Source organism: Lepidochelys kempii, chromosome 4 (genome assembly GCF_965140285.1).
Source record: "Lepidochelys kempii isolate rLepKem1 chromosome 4, rLepKem1.hap1, whole genome shotgun sequence".
NCBI lineage: Eukaryota > Metazoa > Chordata > Testudines > Cheloniidae > Lepidochelys > Lepidochelys kempii.
The window spans coordinates 58,246,590-58,266,577 of NC_136383.1; the positions used below are offsets into that span (position 1 = coordinate 58,246,590).

A 19,988-nucleotide genomic window follows, 5' to 3' on the forward strand; every position below is an offset into this window, starting at 1 on the left:
AAGGGCGTGGCTACACTTGCAGACGTAGAGCGCTTTGAGTTAAATCCACCTTCGGAAAGCACAGTAGGGAAAGCACTGCAGTCTGTCCACACTGACGGGAACAAGCGCACTGGCATGTCCACATTTGCGACACTTGCAGCAGCATTGGGAGCGGTGCATTATGGGCAGCTATCCCACAGAGCACCTCTTCCCATTCTGGCACTGTGGCTTGTGGGAAGGGAATGATGGGGGGCATTCTGGGTCCTGTCCCAACACCCCGTGATGCATCGGTTCGCATCCCAGCAATCCCTGTGCTTCCATCCACATTTGGCGCCATCTTTCAATGTTTTTTGTACTGCACGCTCTGTCTTCCCTTTCGGTCTGCGGGAATGGAGCCCGAACTGCTGAGGAGTATGCTGACGAGTCTCGCCAGCACGTCACATTTGGCAGTCGAGTAATTCCTTATGATCCAAAGTAACAGTGAGGGCTCCGACGATGATATCGACTCAAGTAACGCATATGACATGAGTTTGCTTGTTGCATTCGTGGATAAGTCTGGGATGACGAGTAGTGTCTGCAGAACTTTCAGATGAGAAAAGCCATTTGCATGGGACTGTGTGAGGAACTCGCCCCCACCCTGTGGCCCAAGGACATGAGATTGAGAGCTGCCCTGACGGTGGGGAAGCGGGTAGCTATTGCAATCTGGAAGCTGGCAACTCCAGACAGCTACCGATCGGTCGCTAACCAGTTTGGAATGGGGAAGTCGACCATTGGAATCATGTTGATGCAAATTTGCAGGGCCATTAATTGCATCCTGCTCAGAAGAACCGTGACTCCAGGTAATGTGCATGACATTGTGGCTGGCTTTGCACAAATGTGTTTCTCTAACTGCGGAGGGGCGATAGATGGGATGCATATTCCAATTCTGGCACCAGCCCACCTATCCTCCGAGTACGTTAATCGGAAGGAGTATTTCTCTATGGTTTACAAGGCGCTTGTGGATCACCGTGGGTGTTTCATTGACATTAACGCAGACTGGCCTGTAAAGGTGCATCACGCACGCGTCTTTTGAAACACTGGCCTGTTCAGGAAGCTGCAAGCCAGGACTTTTTTCCCCAGACCAGAAGATCACCGTAGGGAAAGTTGAAATGCCCATTGTGATCCTCGGAGACCCCACTTAACCTTTAATGCCGTGGCACATGAAACCCTACACAGGGAGCCTTGACAGCAGCAAGGAGTGGTTCAACAACAGGCGGAGCCAGTGCAGAATGACTGAGGAGTGTGCTTTTTGCCATTTAAAGGGCCGCTGGTGCTCTCTGTATAGGAAGCTGGACCTGGCCAATGACAGCATCCCCACGGTTATATCCGCATGCTGTACCCTCCATACCTCTGTGAAGGGAAGGGTGAATGATTCACTCAGCCATAGAACTCAGAGGTTCAACACCTGGAGGCTGAATTTGAACAGCCAGAGAGCAGGGCTATTAGAGGGGCCCAGAGCAGGGCTGCAAGGATTAGGGATGCCTTGAGGGAGCAATTTGAGGCTGAAAGCCACCAGTAATGTCTGGTGCCCTGCACGGGACTGAAATGCAGTGGTTCCAATGTTAGTAGGAATCTGTGTTTGCTATGCTGACTTGCCATGTCTGTTCCTTTCCTGGGCTAAGGTATCTTTTACTTTATGCAATAATAAAGAATGTTTTCAAAGCCAAAAAATCCATTTATTGAAAAGAAATGCAATTGCTTGAGAAACAGAAAGGGCAAGGGGTGTGTCATAAATATAAAGGGAAGGGTAACCACCTTTCTGTATACAGAACTATAAAATCCCTCCTGGCCAGAGGCAAAACCTTTTCACCTGGAAAGGATTAAGAAGCTAAGATAACCTCGCTGGCACCTGACCAAAATGACCAATGAGGAGACAAGATACTTTCAAAGCTGGCGGGGGGGGGACGACAAAGGGTCTGTCTGTCTGTGTGATGCTTTTGCCAGGAACAGAACAGGAATGGAGTATTAGAACTTGTTAGTAAGTAATCTAGCTAGAAATACGTTAGATTTCCTTTTGTTCAAATGGCTGGTAAATAAGCTGTGGTGAATGGAATGTATATTCCTGTTTTTATGTCTTTTTGTAACTTAAGGTTTTGCCTAGAGGGATTCTCTATGTTTTGAATCTGATTATCCTGTAAGGTATTTACCATCCTCGAGCAGATCGAGGGACGTGATCGTTCCCCTCTATAAGACATTGGTGAGGCCTCATCTGGAGTACTGTGTCCAGTTTTGGGCCCCACACTTCAAGAAGGATGTGGATAAATTGGAGAGAGTCCAGCGAAGGGCAACAAAAATGATTAGGGGACTGGAACACATGAGTTATGAGGAGAGGCTGAGGGAGCTGGGATTGTTTAGCCTGCAGAAGAGAAGAATGAGGGGGGATTTGATAGCTGCTTTCAACTACCTGAAAGGGGGTTCCAAAGAGGATGGCTCTAGACTGTTCTCAATGGTAGCAGATGACAGAACGAGGAGTAATGGTCTCAAGTTGCAGTGGGGGAGGTTTAGATTGGATATTAGGAAAAACTTTTTCACTAAGAGGGTGGTGAAACACTGGAATGCGTTACCTAGGGAGGTGGTAGAATCTCCTTCCTTAGAGGTTTTTAAGGTCAGGCTTGACAAAGCCCTGGCTGGGATGATTTAACTGGGAATTGGTCCTGCTTTGAGCAGGGGGTTGGACTAGATGACCTTCTGGGGTCCCTTCCAACCCTGATATTCTATGATTCTATGATTCTATGATCCTGATTTTACAGAGGTGATTCTTTAATTAAAATTCTTCTTTTAAGATCCTGATTGCTTTTTCATTGTTCTTAAGATCCAAGGATTTGGGTCTGTGTTCACCTATGCAAATTGGTGAGGATTTTTATCAAGCCTTCCCCAGGAAAGGGGGTGTAGGGCTTGGGGGCAAGACGTCTCCAAGTGGGCTCTTTCCCTGTTCTTTGTTTAACATGCTTGGTGGTGGCAGCATAGGGTTCAAGGACAAGGCAAAGTTTATACCTTGAGGAAGTTTTTAACCTAAGCTGGTAAAAATAAGCTTGCGGGTCTTTCTTGCAGGTCCCCACATCTGTACCCTAGAGTTCAGAGTGGGGAAGGAACCTTGACCGGGTGGGATGGGGAACGGTACAATCACAGATTTGCGTATGTCCTGTTATCATACTCAGCCTTCCTGTCTTGAGTGCTGTGCAATGAGTGCTGCACTTCAGGATGGCTATACGGCATGGTGATGGAGGTTGAGTGCAGAGGATAAGGGTCATAGTTTTGAGTGCATAGGATAAGGGTCATAGGCTGGGTGGTGATGCTAGAGGAGGCAGCTTTTACAGTTCTTACAGGTGGCTGTAAGAACCCAGATGTTGGGGAAAGTGGTTTGGAGGTGACATGGGGGACCCGGGATAGAGTTTTGGACAAGGGCTGCAGGGGAGGTCGGGCATGGTAGTGTTCTACCTGCATGGCTATGAACGCCTGGATCGAGTCCGCTTGGCGCTCCATTGTCCTTATTATCTGTGCTTTGCTGTGCTTTGCTGGTGGAGCACCTCATTCTGCTGGCAGATCCTCCTTTCACTGTCTCGCCACTCCTGCACTTTTTGATTTTCATTACTTGAATGCTGCATTACTTCATGCAACATGTCTTCCTTGCTTCTACGTGGCCACTTTCTGATTCTTTGGAGTCTTTCGGCCGGTGATAACATGGACGACTGAGATCTCACGGTTGCATCTGTAAAGGCAAAATGCAACACTTAACAAAGGCAGCATTGTTCACACCAGACAGAGCAATGATTCCCCCATACTTAAGGGCAAGCACAGTCTACACAATAGCATAATTTGCCCGTCCCAAAGCGAGCCCCAAATGGTGAGTAAGCACAGGGTCTAGGGGGACTGATTGTTTCACAGCTGTACTGTCCTCTGGGTTTCTGTGCCTTGGGGAGAGCCAACAGCAGCCGCGGGCCCCTATACCAAACACTGTGCCCACATTTTCCACAGGAGTTCGTCCTGGAAGATATCTTGCTGCTGAGGGTGACCTGGGAAGCAAGGGAGGGTCTTCTGCTGCAATGCAGATTCTGCCCTGTCCCATAAGCAGCTTGCCTGTGTGCAGCAATGGTCCCCCCACCTCTCACGGCACAGTGGCGTGGACAAGTTAGCCTTACTGGGACAAGGAACACAGTGGCTCTCCCAAGAAACCTGCGCAAGCGCATTGGCCAAGTTCTGGATGAGACCTTAGAAGAGATCATTGAGGCCGTGTACCATGTTGTGAGAGAGCACACCAACGCCCTATTCCACAGCTAGGCATGCATGCAGCCCTAACCCTTCTCACCCCAAGAGCCCGCACCAAATAACTTCCTTCCCAAAATAAAAGCCGCTTACCAGGAACCTCCTCTGGTGTTTGTTCTTCCCCAAGCACTGGCCGCCGCGTCTGGCTACCTTCCTCCTGGCTTGAGAACAGCTCCTGGCTGCATGCATCTAGGGGTTCCGGAGTGTCTTCCTCCACCTCAGCACCCTCGCTCCCGCTTTGCTTCTCCTCCTCCTCCTCTTGCCTTGTTGAACTGGTCTCTGAAGGGTCCATGGTGGTACTTGGAGGGGAGTGGGGTCGCCCCCAAGTATCGCGTCCCGCTCTTTGTAGAAACAGCAGGTCGCAGGGGCAGCACCGGAGCGGCTGTTTGCCTCATGGGCTTTGCAGTAGACATTCCGCAGCTCCTTCACTTTAACCCTGCACTGCAGTGCGTCCCGGTCATGGCCCCTTTCCATCATGTCCCTTGATATCTGCCCGAAGGTATCGTAATTCCTACGTCTGGAGTGCAGCTGGGACTGGACAGCTTCCTCCCCCCAAACACTGATGAGGTCCAGCACCTCGCCATTGCTCCATACTGGGGATCGCCTGGCGCATGGAGACATGGTCACCTGGAAAGATTCGATGAGAGCACTCCGCGCCTGGCTGAGCAAACAGGAAGGGGATTTTCAAAATTCCCAGAGAATTTAAAGGGTGGGTCTGACCGTTGGTCACCTGAAGGCAGGGCAGTAGAGTTCAAAGTGATGATCAGAGTGGCTAGCACAGGCATTGTGGGACACTTCTGGAGGCCGATCAGAGTGCACTATAGGACGAGGGTGTCCACACTGGCGCCGCAGTGCTCCAGCGGGGGCTCCGCAAAAGTTATTTCACTCACCAAGGTGGAATACCAGGAGCGCTGTAGCCGCGGAGTCAGAGCGCTCTACGTGCCTTGCCAGTGTGGACGGGTAGTGAGCTAGTGTGCCCGGGTCTCCTTTATTGCGCTCTAACTCTCAAGTGTAGCCAAGCCGTAAGGCAATCAGAATCTGGACCTCCAAGCTTAACACAGGATAAAGTTTTAGCCTCTTTCCACAAGCACATATGGAAGAGAGTTCCCTATTTCATAGAATTAGGGTAGGACTGGTGCTGAGAAAAAAAAGCTTCAAAGTCTAGTGATGTTATTTTTCTGATACTAGGCTTTACTAACAAAACTAATAATAAAAATTCTGTGAGCATGCAGCTTTTTTGTTTAAGCTAGCGTTCATGCTTTTAACAGTGAGTAATTATTTTCTGTTTTCTTTGTCAATAAATTCTTCTTATATTTAATCTAAACTAAATTTGACTTTCACTGTTACCTGAGAAAAGTTAAGTGCACTGTCACTTTTGAAAGAAACAGAGCTCTATCCTCTCAAGCACAATAGAGTGGGGAAAATTAAGATAACTATTGGTTAAAAGCACAGGAAAATTTGCAGCCTTCCTCACAGAAGAACTAGTGGTTACAAGCTGGGCACAGAAACTCCATGACCATCATCTATCTGTCATCATCTCAATGCAGAAGCCATTTTTGTATGACTCTGATGTGAAATTCAGTGGCTTTGCATGAGTTTTGCTTTGACTTTTTAGCTGAAAGCAAGGGCCAGGGACAGGCTGGGGAAAGAGGGAAATGGTGCAAATGTGAGTGGATTGAAACCAAGTAATATGTTCACACAAAGCCTTGTAACCTGAAACAACTGAGTTACACACTTCTCTGCTGAAAATGAAAGAAAATCCATGATGGAATGCTTCAGAATCTTGATGTGGGAGGAAGCAAGAAGAGACTCTCACTCCTTGGGCAGATAAGGGAAGAGACAGACTTGCAGGAGATGTGAGAGATCAATCTACTTTCAGACACGATTTACATATTACCAAGAATATCTTAACTTTAGAGTGTTTCAGTTACACTTATCAGCCCTGATGTGATAAGATTTAATAAGTTATGGGCCAAAAATCTTAGGTTAAAATACTGGAAGATGATACCTGGAAGGAAATTTATTTCCTAATCAGCAATACAGTATCATTATGTTCTATTTCACAGAGTGTATCTTGGTACTTCAAATCAAACTGTGATTTGAAAGAAACAGCAGTACTTATTTGCAGAAGATATAGAATAAACACAAAATTTGCTTTCTACACTCAGGTGCATATATTCAGACTGAATGTTCTCCTGATGCAGCTGTGCAATTAGTCTCCTAGCTGTACAGCAGCGGAGAGTGCCTCCTAATCCAGTAGGTGTTTCCCCTTTTGAAGTAGCCATCTCAAGCAAGTTTGGGCCTTATTTGATGAATGAAGCCGATCTTCTTACAGAGGTTGGAGTTCCTACTCTCCTACCATTTATAGCAATTCCTAGTGCCCTCCCAAAAGGTGGCCGCATTAGTGCTTTGTTTGTGGTGTAGTGTGAGAAAACTTGACTGTCCACCAAAATTGACTGTCTAGAGGAGAAGGAACATTGGCCCATGGGATTGCGGAATACTTTTGGTGGCCTTCCAGAGCACAAGTCCAGTGGGGCTGTGTTGACACTGCAAAACAGGAGGGCTTGAACTCTGGGTCCCAGCTTTACTAAGGCTCAGACCCTCTACCCCCCATGGAGTCCATGGGTTAGTGGAATTTGTGTGTAAACAGAAGGGAGGTTAGCCTGAGTTTGAACCCTAGTGTTATGTTGCAGTGCAGACATACCCTCTGATATCTGGCAAACTTGTACTGATAGCAGGTGTTTAAGGGATTGCTTTTAGCTGTCTTTTCAGTCCTAGGCATGCAACAGTGTTGCAAAAGATAGCATTGGCCAACTAAGCTAGACTCTTATAAACAGAAAGTAAAAGGAGAGAGATAAAAAAAAAGAGAGCGAGAGAAAATAAGGTAGGGGAAGGAAAGTACACATGAGAGAGCAGGGTTGAGGGTGACACCAGAACCTGAGCGTTGCATTCCAGGAGGTATTAGAGATTTAGCCCGAACTGATAGAAGTGACAATGTCATCTGGGTCCCCCTCTCTGTTCTGGTCAGGCCATCTCAGGATCGGCACAATGAAGCTCCAATGGTGGCACAATGGACACTGTGGTCCCTGCAGACAGTGGAGGTGGCAGCCATGTTGGTAAAGCTTGCTCTGTCCAAGCCACTCATCTCTACACACCTATCGTTCTGATTCACACTTGTAATCTCTATATTTTTTTTCGTTACCCCAGAAAGGGGTTGATAGGTAGAATAACTTGTCCCCTTATTATTTTGTCCACCAACTAGACGTAATTTCCAAGACACCGATTTTGGTTCATTAATTTCTAGTTCTATTTGCCTCTTGTTTACCAGTCATGATCTCAACACTATCCTTAGGTGCAAGCAGTAATTAATTAATTCAGTCTGTTTCCCTTTTGTACCTTTTGCTAAACAATATTTTACGTAAGTCTGAGCTGTGCTTTTGTTGCCTTAGACCATTTAGAATACAAGCCTCTATACAACAGCGCTTTGCAGAGGAGAGCCCTCCTCTCTAGAATTTGCTTACCCTTCCCATTCATTGACAGAATCCCAGTTGTTGATTTTCCATGTATGCTATTTAAACCAGGTCTTTTCTGAGGGGTTGGATTTGAGCAGTGTGGATTTTAGTGTCATTTTTGTTGACATGAGGCCAAATTCAACCTCGTATAGACAAATTCAACACTGATGCAAGTGGGAAGCAGCTCCATTAACTTCAATGGGTTTACACCCATACCCCTCAAACTTGAACTTGGCCATTTATAGTCATATTATTATGTTTTTAATTAACTTCTGTACTTATGCTTGCAGAATTGTGAAAGGTATACTCAGTTAAAAAAAACGCATAACCAAATATAACAAAAAAAGTGGTATGGCTGCACTATTGTCTGATGCTTCATTCTTCTGAAGGAGGGACTTTAGCGTACATTGAGTGGAATTAACACTTTAATTATATGGATCCAAAGCAATAATTCTTATTTAGAAATGGCAGAGTGGTTATCCAATTAATCTAGTTTCAACTGTGAACTCATCAATCTAGGACTCCCCTCCCCACCCCAAACCTCCTCCACCCCCCCAAAAAAAACAGTGGAATGATAGCTATTTGTATTTAACTCTTGTTATGCGAGTTTACATTTCCTTACCTCTCTGAGATAGTTTTACTTTCCAACTGCTATTGTTTGATAGGTTTTGTATTGTGTTTTCCATTTGTTTAGTAATCGACTAATAGAAAGTTATGAATAAAATAGAAAACCAAACAAAGAGAATGAATTCTTCATTGCAGATTTAAAATAGAATGGTATATTCTCCAGCTTCTGGAAGAAAATACCTTTTCTCTTGAGGTAAGTCCACATTTCTTGTCCAAAGACATCCACCAGCAACATGAGAGTTTGCATATGAAAATTTCAGGAATAAGGGGAGGCTGAATATTAAAGTTTCAATAAAACATTTTCTCATTGAGCCAAATAACCCAACAGAGAGAAAACTGAACACTTCCCCCCCCCCCCCCGTTTTTGGTTTAAATCAGGTGTAGATGTAGTTATTTCAAAGCCAGGAACCAATAGCTATTACTTGAGTCCACTGAACAACCTCCACTGTACATAGAAGGAGTCAAATGGACTTCTGTAACCTGACTGTTCTTATCATCCCTTTAGCAATGTACTTCAATGTCAGACATATGAAGTAGCACTAGCCAGTAGATAGCAAACAGTTTAAACTCCAAAAGGCCAGTTACCTTGTCTTTATAGCTTCATAGCTCTATTTCTGAAATATATGGAACATAATAAACAGCAAAGGCCAATCACTGCAGCACTTGTCAATACAGTAAGGTTTCTGAAAATATTAAACCATGTTACTAGAAACTCTGATGATCATTTTAATCACAAAATTAACCTGTGCAGAAAAGTAAGAAGTCCTGAGCAAAATAGACCCATTTGCGGTGTCTGCATCCATGTTTTCTGTATCTTCCTCCAATTCTGTGGTATGCACCTCTGCAAAATGACTGACAGCCTCTGGGATTGCAAAGATAGAAGACCATCCTGTATAGCCGATGGAGCCTGAGCCTAACAGAGAAACAACCATTTAAAGTCTAAGCATCAATGATTATGCTACCAATGTCTTGGTGCCTAAAGTCCCATCCTATCCTAGCAAGAGGAGTTAGAACTCTCTCCTCAGAGACTGTTGAAATGAAACATCCAAGATGTGGAAGGAATTGGTCCCACAGCTGTGAAACACCCTTCCACAAGATATTAGAGGACTAGAGATCTGATCACCTTCAGATTAAAATGTCTGCCCACTGTGACATACTGAGGTGCAATCGCACCTCTGTGGGACTGTCATTCTTGCCCTGCAACTTGGGATGCCTTGCAACGCCTTACTGTTGTAACTCCCAACCTGAACCACTCACAAATAGCCTGCCAGCACACAGGTCACTCCCAGATGTGTTTTTGCAACTGCAGCTTGCCAGTCACACTCTGGCTCTCACTAGCCTTGGTTACACTAAAGGGTTACCCCAGCACATTCCAAGTCCCAGGAGTTCCCTCAGAATGTATATCTTGTACTGCACAGCCCTCTCCTGGACAGTCCAAACACATTAAATCCATTATTCTTTGAAGGGAATAATATACACACACAACTCTCCACCCTAAATGGAGTTACTATACACTTTAACTTAAACACACTCGATTAGATAAAACAATAATACAAGGTTATTAATTACAAAGAGACAGATTTCATGTGAGTACAAGTAATGAGGCATGAGAGTCAGAAATGTTTACAAGAAAAATAATGATAAAACGCTTTCTAGTACCTAACTTAACAAACTATATTCGGTTTAAAGCAAAGTTTCTCACCACATGCTTCCAACAGCATTACTGACCAAAGTCTTCAGGTCAGGACCCCCCTCCCAGAATCCAGTGACTGTTTCCTTTGTTTTCTCTGGTGCAGAGAATGAGATGAGCAGAAAGCAAGAGAGAGAAGATGATGGGGGTGTTTGCCCCTCCTTTTTATAGTTTCAGTCCCTCAATGAAAAGCATTTCCAGCTGAGAACCACAGGATCTGGTGGAGGAAGGAGACCTTATGCTGTTTCTTTGCTAAGATGCAGATCTCTTTGTCCCTGCACCCGCTTTCTTGCCAAAGAATGGCCACTTGATAGGTGATGGCCCAACAGCTTTGTTGACACCTACCTGGCTGGGGCATCAGCTTGCCCTTTGTCTCTGAGGGCCTGGGCTACACTGGGGGCGAGGGAGGTGTTTCGAACTAAGATACGCAACTTCCGCTACGCTATTCACGTAGCTGAATTCAAAGTATCTTAGTTTGAGTTACCTGGCCATCCTCACGGCAGCGAGTCGACTGCGATGGCTTCCCCGTCGACTCCGCTTACTCCTCCTGCCGAGGTGGAGTACAGGCGTCGATTCAGGGATCGATTTATCGCGTCTAGATGAGACGTGATAGATCGATCCCCGATAGATCAATCACTACCTCTGTGAGTACGTCTTCACTACCCGCTCAGCGGATAGTTATCGATCTATTGGGGATCGATTTAGCACGTCTCGTCTAGACGCAATAAATCGATCCCCGAATCGACGCCTGTACTCCACCTCGGCAGGAGGAGTAAGTGGAGTCAACGGGGGAGCCGCCGCGGTCAACTCACTGCCGTGAGGACAGTCAGGTAACTCAAACTAAGATACTTTTACTTCAGCTGGTTTAGCCTTTCCCCATACTTATCTTGGAAAAGCTCCTAATTTCAGCTTATGTTCATAACTTTACACATAATGTTGTTACTTGTATTCTACCATCATATTACTGATTAGCAAGTTATGAGTTTTCAAGTGATACCTCACAAGGCATACCTTGTACAAAGATTACCACAATAGTGTGTGGGGCGTGAATACAGGGCTGTGTTCCATCACACCTATCTCTTCTCAGTACTTTACCCCTAGAATTTCCTGAGGGTGGCTTATGATGCAATTAAACAAACCAGCCAACCAACCTACCTTTGCTCCATTTCTCAGCACATCACAAGATAAATGGGGAAATTGTAATTTTTGGAATAGCTGTTAGTTTTTATAATCCTGGTGTCACAGTGATGGATGCATTTTAAATTCCTGCACAGGTCAAGCTTTTCTTACACTGCATTAAGATCCAATAAGTTATGCAGAAAAGGGAGAGGCTGCATGTTTTGGGGAGTAGCTAAGTATTTTCTTAAGGCTAATGTAGGCACAAGCACATTTTCTGAAAGTTTCCTGCTAGACTGAATTTTTGTGTTATATAGATGGTTTCTTTGTCATGCTGATGAAGATGCTTAGTTGGAAGACTCTGCCTTATATTGGTGGTTTTGTGGTGCTGCCAGGGCTGTGAGATAGTGTTCTGGCATATAATTTACAGGCATATTACTCCTGCTTGATAAAGACAGAAAACCACAAGGATTTCCTGAGAGACATTTCCTCAATCAGTGTATGCGGTATCTCATTGTTCTTTTTGCAGGGAGCGGCACTTCCTAACTTTGACAATGACATCGTAACCCAAATACATTATCCATTAAAAGCATGTGTAGGGCAGAAATATGGGGGTTAAAATAGTATAGAGTAGTTGTGACCACCATCTTTCTAATTACAGGAGTAATCCTTATTTTAGCACCTGTGTTGGGATACGGAGTTATATGTGTCCAATGAGAGAATAATAAGAACATCCCTAATTATATTAAATAGGATTGAAAAAAGTGATATAAAGTTTCATACTACTGGGCATAAGCCAACCACTAACTGATGAGGTTAAAGCAGAAGTTTTCCCTAAAGATAGGTGGTTATTCCATAATTGTCCACTACAGGGTTTCCTGTATATAAAAAAAAATTTAGACACTCAAAACTCTGTATGTGGTACTATCCTACTTATATATCTCATTAACCTATATATGCTAAATGATTTAAATTAATCAGCAACTTGATCCTTAATTTCCAATTACTGAAGTTATGTCAAGAAAGATACTTACCTGAAGACCCAGGGAATTTGTACAAAAAAATCATACAGTTGTAGCACTGCTTCAGCTGCATGAGTATTAGCAATGTTGAAAGCCCTAATATAAATGGCTCTCAAACTTCAACAGCTATTTTCAGCACTATGCCAATTATACCTTCTGGGTGCCTGTCTAATTCACACAATATTGAAAACAGCTGCTGGAGATGGAAAATTGTTTACACTAGTTCCCAACATTGCTAATACGCATGCAGCTGAACCAGTGTTACAACTGTAAGAATTTTTGTACAAATTCCCTGGGTCTTTAGGGATTCCTGCTGAATTAGGTTACATTTGATTGCAAGCTAGTTTTCCAAGCAATGCAGTGGGTGCTAATTTAGAAGTTTCTTGAATGCAACCAAATCAGAGGTTGGTAAAAATTCTCTCATGTAGACAACACTGTAGAAAAAGTGACCTGTGGCTGGCTCCAACTCAAAAAATCACCTAGCTGCTCCCAGACGTCGCAGCACCTCCTTCCTGTGGGAGTTTGAATTATAGGGTAGCAAGGCCTTTATGTTTGCAAGTTATTGTGTTAATGATGCAATGTAAGAAAAGCTTGTCCTACCTAACAACTGTTGCTAGATAGGGTGTAGCTAAGAAGCTGCTAATAATTCAAAAGCCATTTCCCTTTTTTTTACTGGTGACATAGCTTATCAAGATAATTAAAGCTGACCTACAAAGATAAGAACTTGTTTGGGGGTTTTTTATTAGGAAGTACAGTATAAAGAAGTGCTGAAAGATGTAAAATCTGCGTGGTTTCTCTTTATAAATAGCAGGACTGTCCGCTCTTCCCTGGTTTTATGAGCAGCCTTGTGGGAAGTCTTAGAAATGTAGGTTTAAATATTTCACACCTTAACTGAAGAGGCAGTGGTGCTGAATCTTAAAGCCATCCTTTCTTCCAAGTGCTTCTCGGTCATTTATGTTAAATTGGTTTTTACAACACAAACCAAAAATAGAGTTTTGAATAGTGGCTGAAATCCTGGCCCCACTGGAATCAATGCCCAATAGGGCCAGGATTTCACCTGTGAAATTATTTGTGAATCCAAATAATTTCCTCTCTCATTTAATCAGATTTCTCTTTCTTTGTGCTTTTGATGTCACAATTCTATTTGTCGTCCAACTGCCATAGAGTTTTCCAAGATAGAGAAGACCTGAATTTCTAATGTAAAAGACAAAACACCACACACTTAAGGTCTTCTTTAGACATTGTAAAGAAAGGGGGGGGGGCACACATTCCAATTTGTTTTCCTTTACAGGTCACCTTTAAGACAATTATATCAGCATTACTAACCTACATGCGTCTGCTTGACATTCATGTGTTTCTTCAGGAGAGTGGGAACTAAACTGCTAAATTCAAATCCATATCTGGGCTATCTCAGCCCTGGTCGACCCTAGGACTTTAGGTTGAATTTAGCAGCGTTAAATCGATGTAAACCTGCACCTGTCCACACGATGAAGCCCTTTATTTCGACTTAAAGGGCTCTTAAAATCGATTTCCTTACTCCACCCCTGACAAGTGGATTAGCGCTTAAATCGGCCTTGCCGGGTCGAATTTGGGGTACTGTGGACACAATTCGACGGTATTGGCCTCCGGGAGCTATCCCAGAGTGCTCCATTGTGACTGCTCTGGACAGCACTCTCAACTCAGATGCACGATTGTTTGCCGTTGCTCTGACGCAGGGAGGGGCGACTGACGACATGGCTTACCGGGTTGGCTTACAGGGAGCTAAAATCAACAAAGGGGGTGGCTTTACATCAAGGAGTATTTCAGGCAGGACTTCACGGAGGGTTCCAATAAGAAATGGTGCACCTAAGTTATTGTTCTTATTGGAACAAGGAGGTTAGTCTGGCCTCTGATTGATACATGGCTAGATTTACCTCGCTGCACCTTCTCTGTGAGTGACTGCAGTGTGACCTAGAGGAATGAGTCCCCTAGACGGGGGGCAGAGGGGGGGTTTGCAAATGAGTACAAAACAAATCTGGTCTATTTCTTGTTTTGATACATTCCATCTATCTTTTACATCTTTGGCTGGCAACAGACGGTGCAGAAGGACTGCATGCCATCCACATCTCATGGCTGCTTGGCAGAAGATGGTACAATAGGACTGCTAGCCGTCCTCATCTCTTGCCTGCCCAGCAGAAGATGATGCAATAGGACTGCTAGCAATCCGTATCACCTGCCTGCTCACCATAAGCACCATAAGATGGTTCAATAGGACTGACTGCAGGACTAAAGAGAATGACTTGATCAAGTCACTCCAAATTTAGTCCCTGCACCCATGTCTGCCCAGGCGCTCCTGATCGACCTCACACAGGCGACCAGGAGCACCTCAAACATGACGATGACGGCTACCAGTCCTATTACACCGTCTGCTGCCACAAGGCAATGGGTTGCTGCTGCTGTGTAGCAATGCAGTACCGTGTCTGTCAGCACCCAGGAGACATACGGTGACAGTGAGCTGAGCGGGCTCCATGCTTGCCGTGGTATGGCGTCTGCACAGGTAACTCAGGAAAAAAGGCGCGAAACGATTGTCTGCCCTTGCTTTCACGGAGTGAGGGAGGGAACGGGGGCCTGACAATATGTACCCAGAACCACCCGCGACAATGTTTTAGCCCCATCAGGCATTGGGATCTCAATCCAGAATTCCAATGGGCAGCGGAGACTGCAGGAACTGTGGGATAGCTACCCACAGTGCAACACTCCAGAAGTCGACTCTAGCCTCGGTACTGTGGAAGCACTCTGCCGAGTTAATGCACTTAATGCATTTAGAGCATTTTCTGTGGGGACACACACACTCGAATATATAAAACCAATTTCTAAAAAACCGACTTCTATAAATTCGACCTAATTTCGTAGTGTAGACATACCCTCAGTGTTTGGATCTGGGATTTTGGTTGGCATGCTATTTTGCTTTTAAAGTTTTTATTTCATACACAGTTTTAGCTTCTTTTTGGGAAGGTCATTTACATGAAAGAAGTGTTGAATTCTTGATTTTAGTAATTATTGTGTGATGACTTCTGACAGTCTTTGTGTTATTTTAGGTTTAAAAAATGTAACAACAATAACAGGCAAAGGAATCAATTTCTTCAGTCATAGCTTCTCCTTATAGGGCAGAATTGGGTATTCAATATGCAGAACACCTATTGTATTACATAAGAATGCAATGAACTGGCTGCAGCATTGGTCCTAAAAACTAGCTTTGGTGTAAACTCTCATTTAGGCTGGAGCAGAGAGGATGTGAATAGATTGTTATTCTAAATTATGATGATTATATAAAAAATTAATTAGTCCCTTCTTTAATACCTTAATGCATAGTAAAAGAACGACGGGTCATTTGATAAAATGAATAGCTTGGCATAAACAAATGAAAAGAAATACTACTTTGCATTCCATCAGATCAACCTGTGGAATTCAAAGCAACAAGAGTTTGTAGAATCAAATGCTGTGGCTGGCATTTTAAAGTTACTGGATAACATCCATATTTATGTAATTAAATTTCATGGATTATAGTACCATCTGGAATCAGGAAGGAATTTTTGTCACTGTGTACTGCAATGCACTATGAAATCTAGATACATTACAGGAGTGTTTTGTCTTTGAAGCATCCAAGTATTTGTCACTGATATTGTCATTGTACTGGGCTTGGTATAGAAATTGCTTAGTATGACATGTTTTCGTACTTCACTAAAAAAAATTCTCATTAGGCTTGCATTGCCCTAAAATAAATTACACCCTTGTCTATCATCTTTTATAAAAGTAACTGCAATATGTTTAATTAAGAAATGTATGGCAAATTGAATATAAGGGGGGTATAGTGGGTTAATTCATTAGTTTTTTTACTGATGAAGACCCATGTTCTAATTCAGATTGGTTCACATGTGACAGAATGACATGAATTTCATTATTTAAATCTAGTCTGTAATAGACATAACTAATAATCTCTGTTCAAGGAAAGTCCAGCACTACAGAGTCAAGGGTTGTTGCCTTTCAAGATGTATTTTGAAAGAAAGGAGGTTTTCCATCACCCCATGTGGTGGGAAAAGAAACTTGAACAGCATCTGTCAACACTGCATTTATCAAACCTCTCATGCTCAAAATACTAAGACTCATCCAAGTATGAAAACAACACGGAAACAGGGGCATTCAGATGTTGTTAAAATTAAAGTTGTTGGGTTGTTTGTTTTTGTTTTTAACCGGAAGTGTGGCATACAACAGAGAAAACAGCCGTGGGACACAGATAACAAGAGGAAAACAAGAATGTCAGGCAACAAATGTTCTGCCTGCTATCTTTTCAGTGCTTTGGAGCAAAGGATTGGCTTAGAATTTGAAGTAGTATGAGGAATGGTATAATATTCAATGTTGCTATTTTAAAATGTGTTGAATTACTTTTCTGAACACTTTCTGTTGTTCTTAAATTGTCAGAAAACCAGTCAATATCAGGGAACGTTAGGTCAAAGCTTTTGAAAAGTGACCACTTGTTTTTGGGTGCCCAATTTCAGACATTTTTGTGTTTGATTTTTAAAGGTATCAGGGACCCACAACTCCCATGGATTTCACCTGGAGATGCAGCTGCCCTGCACTCCTGAAATACAGGCCTGGCAATATGTCAGACATGTAAGGTGTCTCAGGTTGGACAACCCTAATCAGTGATCACTCTCAAATTTTTGGTCCTTTTGCTAATTCCATGCAAATTAATAGACAGCTGTAGTAAAATATTTGCGGCAACACTAAACAATGTGGGTAAAGGTTTTAATAAATGTGTACCTTAAAAATATTTACAGATTCATTAAAGAGATGACTTAAAGTTCTGACTTCAATGTAGCCACAGCTACATTGGTGTCTGCTCTTTAGCATCATCTTTTTGTCAACTTGTCCATCTTCTCATGTGACTTTACTGTTCTTAGACTCCAGCCTCATGCATATTAGTGGGTGTCAGAGAAATAGCTGCATGTTACAGTTTAGAAAACCCCCCAGAACTCCTGAATGTTAGGCAATAGCCAGAAGGAATATTACACTAAAGTAAAAAATAAAGGAGATGTTTTTAAGTGATTTGTGTGTAAGAAAAATTAAACAGTAAATAAACAAACCACCACCTTCAAATCTGGAATGTATAACTCAGCATTACTGTGGTTCAGTTATAAACCCTTGTTGCGGAACAGTAACACTCACTACCAATTAGCTTGGGACCAAATTCAGGCAGATTCTTCTATGTATGTAGAGGAGTCCTGAGTCTGTTTCTAACTTACCTCAGCTTCAGTCACCTGCAGTGCCAGTCAGGGATCTGGCAGAGCACCATATGCCCCATTCCCCCACCCCTGATGTGCTGCCTACACAAAGTATATGTGTGTGGTGGGTCAGAGGTGGGAGAGAAACGGGTGATATAGAGCCAACTACATTGGCTTTGCACCATTCAAGTACTCCTGTGCCAGGAGGACCCTTCTGCTGCCCCTTAAGGGTGGTACAAAGCAGTCAGAACAGGGGCCAAGGATTAAGGCCCATATTTATATGGTGATTGGAATCTTTATATAAATGCAGCTCAGAGCCCATAGAAAAGGGGGCAGGAGGTAAAATTAGTATTATTATAAGTTTTTAGTGGATTAGAGGCTTGTTACTGAGGGGTGAGTGAGGAAAGGGGGGTTTTGAGGAGAGATCTAGAAGAGGAAAGGGATGGTGTATGCTGTACAGGATCAAGGAGGATACCTGATGACTATGTGTGCAGGGCAGGAGCACCATTGGAGAAGGCACAGGGGCATGTGTGACATGTGAGAGAGGGAACAAACCAGGAAGTAAATTGGTAGAGTATGAGGTGAAACAGAAGTATTGTAGGATGGGTAACCAGAGATGCAGGCATGAGCAGAAATGGGCAGAACCTTGAAAGTGAAGATAAGGTGTATGAAACTTATGCAGAGTGCATCAAGGTAGAGACTTGGAGAAAATGGGTAATCTGATGAAAGAGGTCAGTGAGGAAGATGAGTTTGGCGACAATATTTTGGATAGACCGGAGGGGAGCAAAGTTGAAAAGCCAGAGAGACAGTGGTTACACTAGTCAAGTCACAAATTACTGTGGTCCAGTTTATTAACGGAAAGTGGGGGAAATATTTTTTATGTTTCCTGCACAAATAATTTTTGTGCCCTTCATTTGGGTCTTTGTCACACATTGTGCCCCAAATTGGGATATTTTCAGGTTGAGAAAAATGGCTCCTGTACACCTGAATCATTTAAGGACAATCAAGGACTTCATGGATCTCCCACAGACTTCAGTGGAGAGATAACTGCAGAGTTGAATGGAACTTTGATTGGATCCAAAAGCATCACTTTCCTCTTTCTTATATGTGAGTAAACAGAAATGATCAGTAGATGCTTCAGATTACCGTGGCCTATTCAAGGTTGTGGTCTATTATATGGAGGATTGACTCTAGCTATTCATTTATTAAATTAAAGAACTAGGTAGAGTCTCAAGCCAAGACACTTGAATCTGTGTCCAAACTTGCTCAAAATCTGAGGGAGAAGTACAGCGCTCCTATACTGTTCTGGACACATTTCTATTAAATATTAACTTAAATCTTGAGTGGCTGATCTCACTATTCATGAAGTACAAAATTAATCTTTGTAAAGCAGAACTGTACAGAAAGAGACTTAATTTCTTCTACAGATGGGCCTGAGCTGCAAGTTTTGGATAAATATCTGAACTTTCCTAACATTCAGGGTATATGCAGGTAGAGTATTTTTGTTCATCCTAATATTTCCCTTTGCGTTTGGCAATTTGGCTTTAAATCAAATAACACAGAAATCAATCATTTTTAGACTGGTGTCTTTCACAAACTGCCTAGTTTTTCTAGCTACTACTGTAGTATGTTTTGGAATCTCCCTGTAAAGCTATTCATGTTACTGTAGAAATTGGGAAGAAATAGCCATGGCTATATGAAGTGTAACACTGTGTTTAATGTACATCTGATTTACTACAGTTAGTAAGTCTTTCATTTGTGTTTGAGTGTCTTCTAAAATAAACATTTCTTATGAACAAAAATTAAATATATTTATCTTTAATGCAACAATATAAAACCTCATCTTTATGGCCATATTCTCTTAATTTTATTCCCAGCCAATTATTTTCCCTTAGCTACTCCCTTTATCTGTGCTAATTATTTGTGTACTGTGACAGTCAGAGTTCCACAGAGACAGCAATACCTGCTGCACATTTCCTTATAGTATTATCATACAAACACTGTCTGTTACTTCTGCTAAAGGATTTGCGGTTTAATGTCTCTCTCAATTTTCTTTGCCTTATACGCTGTGTGATGGGGCAAGGCCAGATGGCTATAAGAAAGTAGTGAGAAACAGGTGTGTTAGCCCCAGGCTAAACAAATCTCTGTTACCGTGGTAACCAAATGGCAGTTGCTCCAGGTTAATCAAGACACCTGGGGCCAATTAAGATCCTTCCAGAAAGCAATGGAGACAGCTAGGTTGATTGGGACACCTGAAGCCAATCAGGGGCTAGCTGAAACTAGTTAAAAGCCTCCCACTTAGTCAGGTGGGGGTGTGTGTCAGGAGCTGTAGGAGGAAGCCACACTGCTGGAGAAATGGAGCAGTACAAACCCTATCAGGTACAAGAAAGGAGGCCCTGAGGTAAGGATGATATAGATATTGAGGAAGTGGGGGCTGCTGTGGGGAAGTAGCCCAGGGAATCGTACTTATCCTGTTTCC

The 19,988-nt window shown here is 43.2% G+C and overlaps 1 long non-coding RNA gene across 1 annotated transcript in view; it reads left to right on the forward strand.

The window, feature by feature from the left end:
• The window catches only part of LOC140910456 (uncharacterized), a 40,053-nt gene extending 21,377 nt beyond the window's left edge, over positions 1-18,676 (forward strand). Inside the window, exon 3 of the long non-coding RNA XR_012158600.1 lies at positions 18,469-18,676. This is a non-coding gene — a long non-coding RNA (uncharacterized LOC140910456). The remainder of the gene's footprint in view (positions 1-18,468) is intronic.
• Positions 18,677-19,988: the final 1,312 nt, after the last annotated feature.